At 39.3% G+C, this 9,351-nt stretch overlaps 1 protein-coding gene and 1 long non-coding RNA gene across 2 annotated transcripts in view; both read left to right on the forward strand.

Moving 5' to 3' along the window:
- The window catches only part of nip7 (NIP7 nucleolar pre-rRNA processing protein), a 127,045-nt gene that overhangs the window by 2,176 nt on the left and 115,518 nt on the right, over positions 1-9,351 (forward strand). The gene's annotated exons all lie outside the window — the stretch shown is intronic.
- LOC132155734 (uncharacterized) lies at positions 705-3,030 on the forward strand. Its single transcript, XR_009437345.1, has 3 exons — positions 705-838; positions 974-2,755; positions 2,794-3,030. It is a non-coding gene; the product is annotated as an uncharacterized LOC132155734 (long non-coding RNA).

Below are 9,351 nucleotides of genomic sequence, written 5' to 3' on the forward strand. Positions count from 1 at the left end.
CAAAAAGGTGAAGCGTAAACAAGAAAAAGGGAGCTAGAGAGAAGAGATCAGAGATTGTAAAAAGAAAGAGGTATCAAGACACACATAAGAGACTTTTGAATTGTTCAAAGCTGAAAACTCACAAATTTCAAAGCATATTTGCATATTCATCCCACTAAATGATATGCTAATCTGCTTCATTTGCATCTCAGAGACCTCCTGTTGCGAAACGCTTCATGCTTAGATTTGCCAAATGAAAGAATAGAAAACAGAACAGAAGAGAGTACAACTTGTTGGGGCCCAGTGAACAGGCTTGGGTGTCTCTGGAAGTGGAGAATCATAAGGGACATAAAAGTGCACTTGTGATCTTTGAATGGCAGGAAATAAAAGGCACAACAAAGCTGAAGAGCAGCAACAAGAAAACATTAAAGAAAGTTGCTGTGGGACACTGTACTGAAGTAAACACAATGCTCCACATATCAGAAAACATTTCTACCACTCAGCCATCAAAAAGAGCACATAGATCTAAAATAGAGCGACTGAATGAGGGATGGATAGAGAAAAAGGTTGCAGAATTAGAGAGGGAGGGTGTGTGGGGGGAAGGACACGATGCAGAGTGGCGAATGAACACCATGGTTTTGCGGGGTTGGCACAGTGCCATCCACTCAGCGCCGGTGCCAAAAAGGGCTTATAGGCAGGGTGGCACTATAGAGGAGAGAGGAGGAGAGACAGATAATGAGAGAAAAGAGAGGCATCATCGTGCTGCCAATCCTCCAAATGAAATGTTCCCGACCATTGGATTCAAAAAGTTGGAGCTCTTTGAAGATTCCAGGTGCCAGCTCGTCAGCATGGCAACTTTGTGAGTATGCAAAACGGAGCATACAATGCATTTTGTTAAACTGATGCGGTGCCTCTTAACGAACCTTTTATCCTCTTTCGGTTTCAGAAAAGCGCAGATTTCTTCACCACGACCTCGTCATTTTGTTTCCCACAGGCTTCGCCATCCTGCGTTTCGCCATCGTCTTCATGACCATGCCTGGTTCTATGTAGGCACGTCCCCGAGAGAGTAAGCAACGCCACTCATCGTGGGTATGATGGCATCTGCTAAGTCATAATGGAGATATGCGACTTGTCTTGTTATTCTCGTTGGCACGCGCCAACCTTCGGCAGCGTGCCAGGATCTCTGCACTGCAGTATGCCGCTGGGAAGTTGGCGGTGGCTTGGGAATGGCAGAGTGCCAGCATGTTCCTGCGGTAACCAGCCCCTGACGCGTGCCACTTGGCAAAGACAAAGAGCCCTAGGGACGAAACACAAAACAAGATTGAAAAACACAGTGATCCGACAGCTTAATTAACACTCGCAGAGTTTGTTGGGTTAATTAGTGTGACAGATGTGGTGAGGAGGAATATGGCAGAAACACTTGTGAGAACAAAAGTGATGGGCAACCCAGACTGATGGAATGTCATCGGATGCCATCAGTAACTCCGCCAACCCTGTGCCAATGACAATTTACATTCAATAAAGTTTTTCTTTTTTTTAAAGGATAAATGGAATGAAAAGGAAAAAATCTAGAAACTGTCATACAAAAACAAGTTTGTTTCAAATTTTGGACAAGACAGAAGTTTGAAGAAACAACTGTGGAAACAAGCAAACAGGGAGGAGCTAAAGAAACCACAGGCCATGACTTATACAGTGACTCAACAGATCAATTCAAACACTAAAGTCATTATGGAATATGGATTTTATGTACTACAAAACCAAAACAGTATGGATTGCTCAAATGAACACAAGAAAGAGTGAATTTTCTCTGGTATGTTGGGAACACCAAAAAGATACATGTTGGCCGGTATTAGTATGGTGTAATTTACCAGGTAGATGCACTACTTTTGCAATTTAATGGACTTACAAGAGCTTTCCAAATGCAAAGACAGGACCTTAAACCATCATATACGTAGTAATGAGTGATTTTGTGCTTGAATACCTGTTCTGAGTATCCTCGACACTTCCTGTTGAGTCAGAGAGAAGATTATGAGAGTGAGTGAGAAGAATTCAGTCCTTCACTGGATGCATTTGACATTGTAGAGGAGCATAAATAATACAGATTTTCTCTCTTCCTCTTCCTTCTGGTGTTTTCTGAAGTAAGGGATTTACTCACCTTTGTGCTTCGAATCTTTCATTGGCATTGTTCTCGTCGAATGACACAGGATTGGTTCCAAAATGGACATTGTTTTCAGCATATCCTATGATAAACAAGTTCAAATCGACATTAACAACCTCATGAAATGAGCCGTTTAATTTGCTGGGGGTTTTTTTGCCTTCACGTCTTTCTTTGTACCGATTGTGGACAATTATGTATGGATATGCTAATCACGCTGTATTAATGAGGTTTGTATCGCTGGGATTCTTTTCTTTACTCCTGTGGGGATCTTAATTTTACCTCATCTTTATTATGTAAATGGATTATGCCAAAAAAACTGCACATACACACACACACACACACACACACACACATGTACACTAACAAAAAAGGGGGCGTCAAAGGAGGAGGGAATATGGCAACAGTGGAGGGGGGGGGGGTTGCAGAAAATGGAGGATACGCTCCCTCAGCAGCAACAAAATGCAAGAGATTTGCACAGAAATCTGAAAGGATCTTTCTCCTCAATGCACCATGTCCCAAGACACGACAAACATTTTTTTTCTCTCTCTTTCTTGTAGCTATTTTTACTGCAGTAGCCCTGCAATGGAGTGACAGAGACAAAGATGGGATTTACTAGATGTAAAGAGAGAAAAAGAGCGAACGCGCGCGCGAGAGAGAGAGAGAGAGAGAGAGAGAGAGAGAGTGAGAGAGAGAGAATTCGTTAATATCCTGCGCTTAATCATGGCACATGAGATTGGCTGTATGCATATCTCATTTGCATCTCATTAAATTGCTCATGCACCTGCAGAGAGAGGGGAGAGGGGCAGATGATGGCACAACGAGAAAAGAGGGTCTTGTTTCAATATCCAGACTTTTTCTTAAGCAGTTACTTCATTTTATGTTGATATATATATATATATGTGTGTGTGTGTGTGTGTGTGTGTGCTTTATTACAGTATAATGGGCACTTATAAGGTTTTTTGTGTTTCTTTTGATAATGCATTCCATTTTTCTATTTAATTGGTATATTTTTTATGAATATAAAAAATGCATTTATTTTCTTTCATGAATGTTCAATGTATAGATATTTACATATGCACACTGTTTTAATCACATAATGTACTTATATTCAATGCCAATGCTCTGTGACATGAAATACTTAAAAGCACTTTTTGGGAAAATAAAAATGAGATTTTAAGATATTGAGGCATAAAATAAACCACATGTTTCAGAGGATGTGAAGTCCAGGCCAGGCCAGCAGTTTAACGTATGCATGATTAGTATGCAGCTCTTTGCGTTCTTTAATAGTACTCAGGGTGAAGACTATTGTCTCTGATTCCAGGATGTGCCATCTGCCTGGCTTCAGAGACTGGCCTTCCTCTTTGTGCTTTGCACAATGGGCTATTCTGGACTGGACATCCACACATAACTCAAATAAATCATGCCCCGGCCAACAGGCCACCAGAGGAACATTGCAATATTTTCCATAAAAGAAAAGAGAAGACTCCACGCGGCGTTGGGGAGAGATTAGAAAAATCTGAAATTTTTCATTACAGAAACATCATGACAAACACAGTTAGAGGACAGAAATGGGAAGGAGAGGAGATGAACAAGACGGGACAGAAAAGAAAAAGTGAAAGGAAATAAATAACTGCACTTTAAATATTACTCCCACTCACCAACTATATTCATCATAATGTCATTTTCCTTAAATATTTTGTAAATAAAGTGCAAAACAGTGTCCGACCTCCAGACCCGAGAATGGCCATTCTTAGACGTGACTTTAATGTAATTACTCTGTGACGGATATATTTAAATCTGTATGTAAACACTGGAGCAGCAAGGTCTACGTATGATAGAAATGTCTGCATCGATTACCTGCTATGAATGTGAAATGTTAAATCTCGTTAAAAATCTCATGCCTAAATTAGGCTCCCTCAGCAGCTTTTTAAATTGGGCTATCCATCATGTATAATGAAGAAGTGACAGAGTGTGTATGCAGGGGGTTCTAATATAAAATAGTTTTAAAATATTTTCATATTAGCTCTGCTGTGGCGAATGGCACAGGCTAGCCGGTGATGTGCTAAACAATAAAACAGAAGCCAGAATAAGCCCTAATCCAAAGCTTTTGTATAGATCGAGTCCCAAAGCATTGCTGAGGGACAAACAGAGCTTCAAGGATTTATTCTCTTCTAAGAAACCAAAAGAAAGGGGGTAAAAATAGAAAGAGGGAAAGACATGTGGTGTTGTCCACCACCTGGTGAGATGTCATGTACGATTAAGTGTGTGTTTGTCTGGCACGCTTCATGCTGTTATCAAATGTGGACAGCTCAGCGCAACCACTACACTGCATACTTTTCTAATGCTAATGACTTCGCTTGGGTAGACCCCTCCTCACTGCTGGTGTACGTCTTGCCATCCTGCCCACCTTTTCCTGTAGCATGCCCACTTATATCACTATCTAAACCCTTCAATAACTCACCCTAAACTAACAATCACACCACCAGTCTTAAATCACTCACTCTACATGGGGTGTAGGGTCTCAAAACCATATAACCAACCTTCATTAGCCAGACTCCCCAAGGTCAAAGGGTCGAAGATTTAGCATAATTTATCATATCAGTGCGAGATATTCACGGAAGCCACGCGTAGCCGTTCATGCTCCTGCTGCCTCTGATTAGCATCTCATTTCACAGGCTTGATTCTTAAAAAGCCCCCCCCCATGCCCCCTTTCAACTAACATGATGGCTCAGTCCCTGCCCTGTAGAGACAGATGCTCACCTAAAATATTATACAGCAACCCTGTCAATCTGACAGTGCAAACCACAACACGGGGGGAAAGTTAGTCAGCAAATGTTTGGATATGGCATTCGGTGTTTCACGTTATTAAAAAAAACAACATTTCAGACAGGCATGTAAACATGACATTTTATGCTACATTTTGGTTACAGTTATGTTGCAGTACAATGTTGTAGACTCCATACAAAGAATTTTTAAAAATTATGTAACTAAAACGCTATTTATATTATAAGTATTGATTATATTCAAAAACAACAACAACAAAACTATAATTACCTATAACTAAAGAATATGTTACATTTACATCTGAGTATCATGTAACCAATTTGTAAATGTTAACCTACAATACTGTTCAAAGGTGTTTTTTTAAGTCTCTTATGCTTACTATTTGTTTGTGTAAAAATAGTAACATTGTGAAATATTATTACTTTTTGTATTTTAATATATTTTATATTGTAAATTTATTCCTGTGATGACAAAGCTTCGGGAGCCATTACTCCAGTCTTCAGTTTCACATGATCCTTCAGAAATCCTGAGCTGATTTGGTGCTTAAAAACATGTCTAATTATTAGCCATATTAAAAACAGAATTCTTTGATAAATAGAAATAATGCTAATGTCTTTACTGTCACTCAAATATTTTAATCAATTTAAATTAATCCCTTTAATTAATCCACAAAAAAAATCTTGCTTTATATAATCGCAAATGATTAATATAATCTCAGAAAACAAACAGCATTTTAGTAACCTTTATTCTTCATTACTTATATGATATACCCAAGGTTAAATGTACAGTGTTAAAGTCATTCTGTCATTATTTACTCACCCTCACGTCATATGAAACCCATATGATTTTCTGTCTTCTGTGGAACACAAACAATTTTCCCTCAGCATTCTTAGCAACTAGTATACCCACAATCCAAATATACATACATATATAAGTGTGTTTTGAGACATCCACAGATTTTCTTTTACAAATAATGCTGAGGCTTTGACAGAATGGCACATTTTTGGGGGATAAAAGCTGCTGGAGTGACATCTCCCTTATGAGCTTACCCTGGTTTCACAGCTATTTAATATTACTTTGCAACCTGACTTTGTGAGATAATGATTCAGTAAGAGAAAAACCAAATCAGATGAATTTCTCTGCCACACCGAGTAAAGAACTGCATATAGAACAGTGCGATGGTGGCTGTGTGAACATTAGTAACCGAATCTATGTGAGTTTATCTGAGAATCAGGAGCGCCACAGACCTGTGATAGATGAGCAAATCCAGTTGGCCATTAAAAAGTCATTTCAGAGACAGATAGCTAGCAGGTTCCCCTCTAAATGTCTACTGCGGGAAGCATACTTTAATGGCGCGCAAGAGAAAACAGAAACAACATAGCCTATTTCCAGAAATAGAAAGATAACAGGTGACGTCCTGCGGTTTTTCATCTAATGGGGTTCTTAAATGAAATTCTGATAGAAGATGGCATGTATCCACAGCAAAATTTGCTGCTCCAATCACTCAATGTTCTCATGCTAAGGAAGCGAATTGTCTTAAGGAACACCACAGTGGTTTTAATGAGTTGGAAGCGAACACTAGCCAGTGCTTTCTCCGATTCTGGGAGATCATTATAGCTGCTTCGACCTGCTCCACTGGAGAGGGACAACATGACACACAGTCCGTGAATCTCTTAATGACTCAACTGAAAAATAATGATAATGCCGCTACAGGCTAATCTTCTGTGAAAAACATTCATGAAATCTGAAGCAAACAATATCTGTTTAACAAGAACCATTTAGATGAAAATTCATTATCTTTGCTCTTAAAGAGTTTTGGTGCCGTTTTAAAATCACAACAACATCAGTAGCAGGTTAGCAGCAACTAGAGGAAAGTGCAGCAAATGAGTAGCTCTGTCTCTTTAAGAGGAAATCACAGCTCCGAGCTCATGAATAAAGATGAGCTGGCCTTTCTCTGCATACATCATAGATCATGTATCAGCAAAGCCCATCTATCAGAACACAAGAGGAGCTGAAATGCTCATAACGGCCCTGCGCTGCCTAGTATTAAAACCAATGAGATGGGGGAAGGGTCTCTCTGAAGGTACCACAATCCACTTTTGTTTCGAAATACGGATGGGCTTGGCATTTAATGCATTTTTTTTTTTTTTTTTTTTTACAAGTGATCTACATGTTAATATGTCGACATTCAAAACCAATGACGCTATTGCATCTTCCATCTATTATGTCTAGGCAATAACAGAAATGATTGTCTATTAACCAGGCAAACATATCATCTGCTGCATTATGCTGTTTAAAGATGTACCAGACAGTAAATAGTTTTAGCACATGGAAATTCTAGGCTTGAAGTGCCTTAAAGAAAAGAGAAAACCTACTCAAGTCATCTTCCAGAGAACAAGCTTTCACACACAAAACTCCTGACGCATCACATTTAGCTTGGAAACTAACAATGCACGAGGCAGGATCTCCATATCACAACCTGCATTTTCATTTTAAAATCTGCTGCTCGAGAAAAATTCAATCTCTCTGATGCCATAAAAAACACAGTCGGTTACAGCTTCTATTCTCACAGGTCGTTAATATTAATAATATCATCCTCACTCAGAGGAAACTCATCTGGCTAAATGTCACAAGTTTAATTAATGACTGGTCCAGGCTGACCTCGGCTGAGGAGGAGGGAGTCTTTCAGCCCCTAATGCCATGCAAGCAAACTGGAATAATTTAGCATGTTAAACGCAAAGTCAATTAACCTTCCCTGGCAGCCAATGATGTGCAGCCCCCACTCGAACCGGCGCCATTCTATCTACCTGTTTCCGGGGGGTGCTACTGTAAAAAAGAACGAGGGTACAGGTTCCATTGAGATGGCGGAAGTAGTATACCAATGGTATTTTATAGAGATGCACTGAAATTTCAGCCACCAAAATATGCATTTTCAGCTAACAGAGAAAAATGGACGAAAATATGAGCAGAAAATATATAGTGCCGTACCGCCAGCAGTGTTCAGCACGCAAGATACACTGACACTCTGCTCAATATTCAATTAATAAATTTCATGGGTTAAGGCTACATGGCAAAAATTACTAGGCATGCACACATCAATATAGCGTCATTTTTCTCTCACTGTACAACAAATACTATTTTTGCATTATTGTAAGGGGTAGGTTTAGGGTTGGGGTATGCGTAGATGTTAATAAAACACAATCTAATAGGTAGAAAATTTAATTTATTGTTAGTTTCTGTTTTTGATGCCTTCTAGCCACAACCCCGTTCATGCTCACTGGAAAAGGAAAGTCCACTCAACAAGCTGGCAGGAAATTTCTATGTAATAAAGTTGTTTCTGTTTGTAATAGCCCTACTGTGCTGTAACATGGTGTAGTACAGCGTTCCTGCCAAACGCTGGTAAAATGATGCTAACCTCTCATTCACTGATATGCTCACCGCTCTGCTCACATGCTCTGATTATACTGAATAAAAATAATATATTTAATATTAATATATTTTCTGTCAATTTTTGTGTCACTTGCAATAAATTTTCTGTTTCATCCCAGAATTTTCATTTCAGTGCATCCCTAGTTCTAATTTTATCATCCAAAAATCTTAAACTAAAGATTTTAAGTAAATGCTACTCTGATTTTCGTGCTCTTAATTCTCCTTACTTTACTGACCTTCCACAAAAGTGCTGTTGCATGACTACAGGAGTGTTGGCCTTGCAATATATACACAACCCACTGTCTGTACTTCACCGGTCACTGTCACCTGACCGAGTTTATCACTGTGTAGATACGGATACACCTCTGAGCTTTTAAAATTGTTAATTGCCTCACCATCACGGGCTAAGTAACTGAATCTATAAAATAGATAAAAAGATAAAAATATCTATAAAATAGATAAAAACGAGGCCATCCTGCCAACCATCTACCCCAGAGGTAGGCTACTGTTATTTCACCCATTTTAAGTTTGTTGAAGTTGTTTTCCCACATCGTTAGCAAGTTTGGATCGCTAAATCTTGAAAGACTACCTGTAAACTGTTTAATGAGTGTCACGTCCCGCTTTTTTTTTTTTTTTTTTTTTTTTTTTTTTTTTTTACTTCGAAGCGACGCTTCCACTTTTTGTCGCAAGGCCTCATGGGACGTAGGAAACTTGTGGATAGTCATCTGCACCTCGCCAACCCGAAGAAGGGTGCGCAGATGCACGAGTCATTAGCGGGAAATGCTTTCAGTTTTCCGCAAAGCCGCGGACTAATTGTACAGTAAAACATAATTAGTGCGTATTAATTCGTTTATTCCGTGATTTACCTCAGCTCAGACAGGAACAGATTCGCAGTACCGGTAAGTGCTATACAGTATGAGCACGGCTGTAAAACTCTTTGGGTGGTACGTTTGAAATACCTCTGGGGAAAAAAACGTCTGTTTTGGCTGTGGGTATGCAGA

This window comes from Carassius carassius, chromosome 13, assembly GCF_963082965.1.
Source record: "Carassius carassius chromosome 13, fCarCar2.1, whole genome shotgun sequence".
NCBI classification, from domain to species: Eukaryota; Metazoa; Chordata; class Actinopteri; order Cypriniformes; family Cyprinidae; genus Carassius; species Carassius carassius.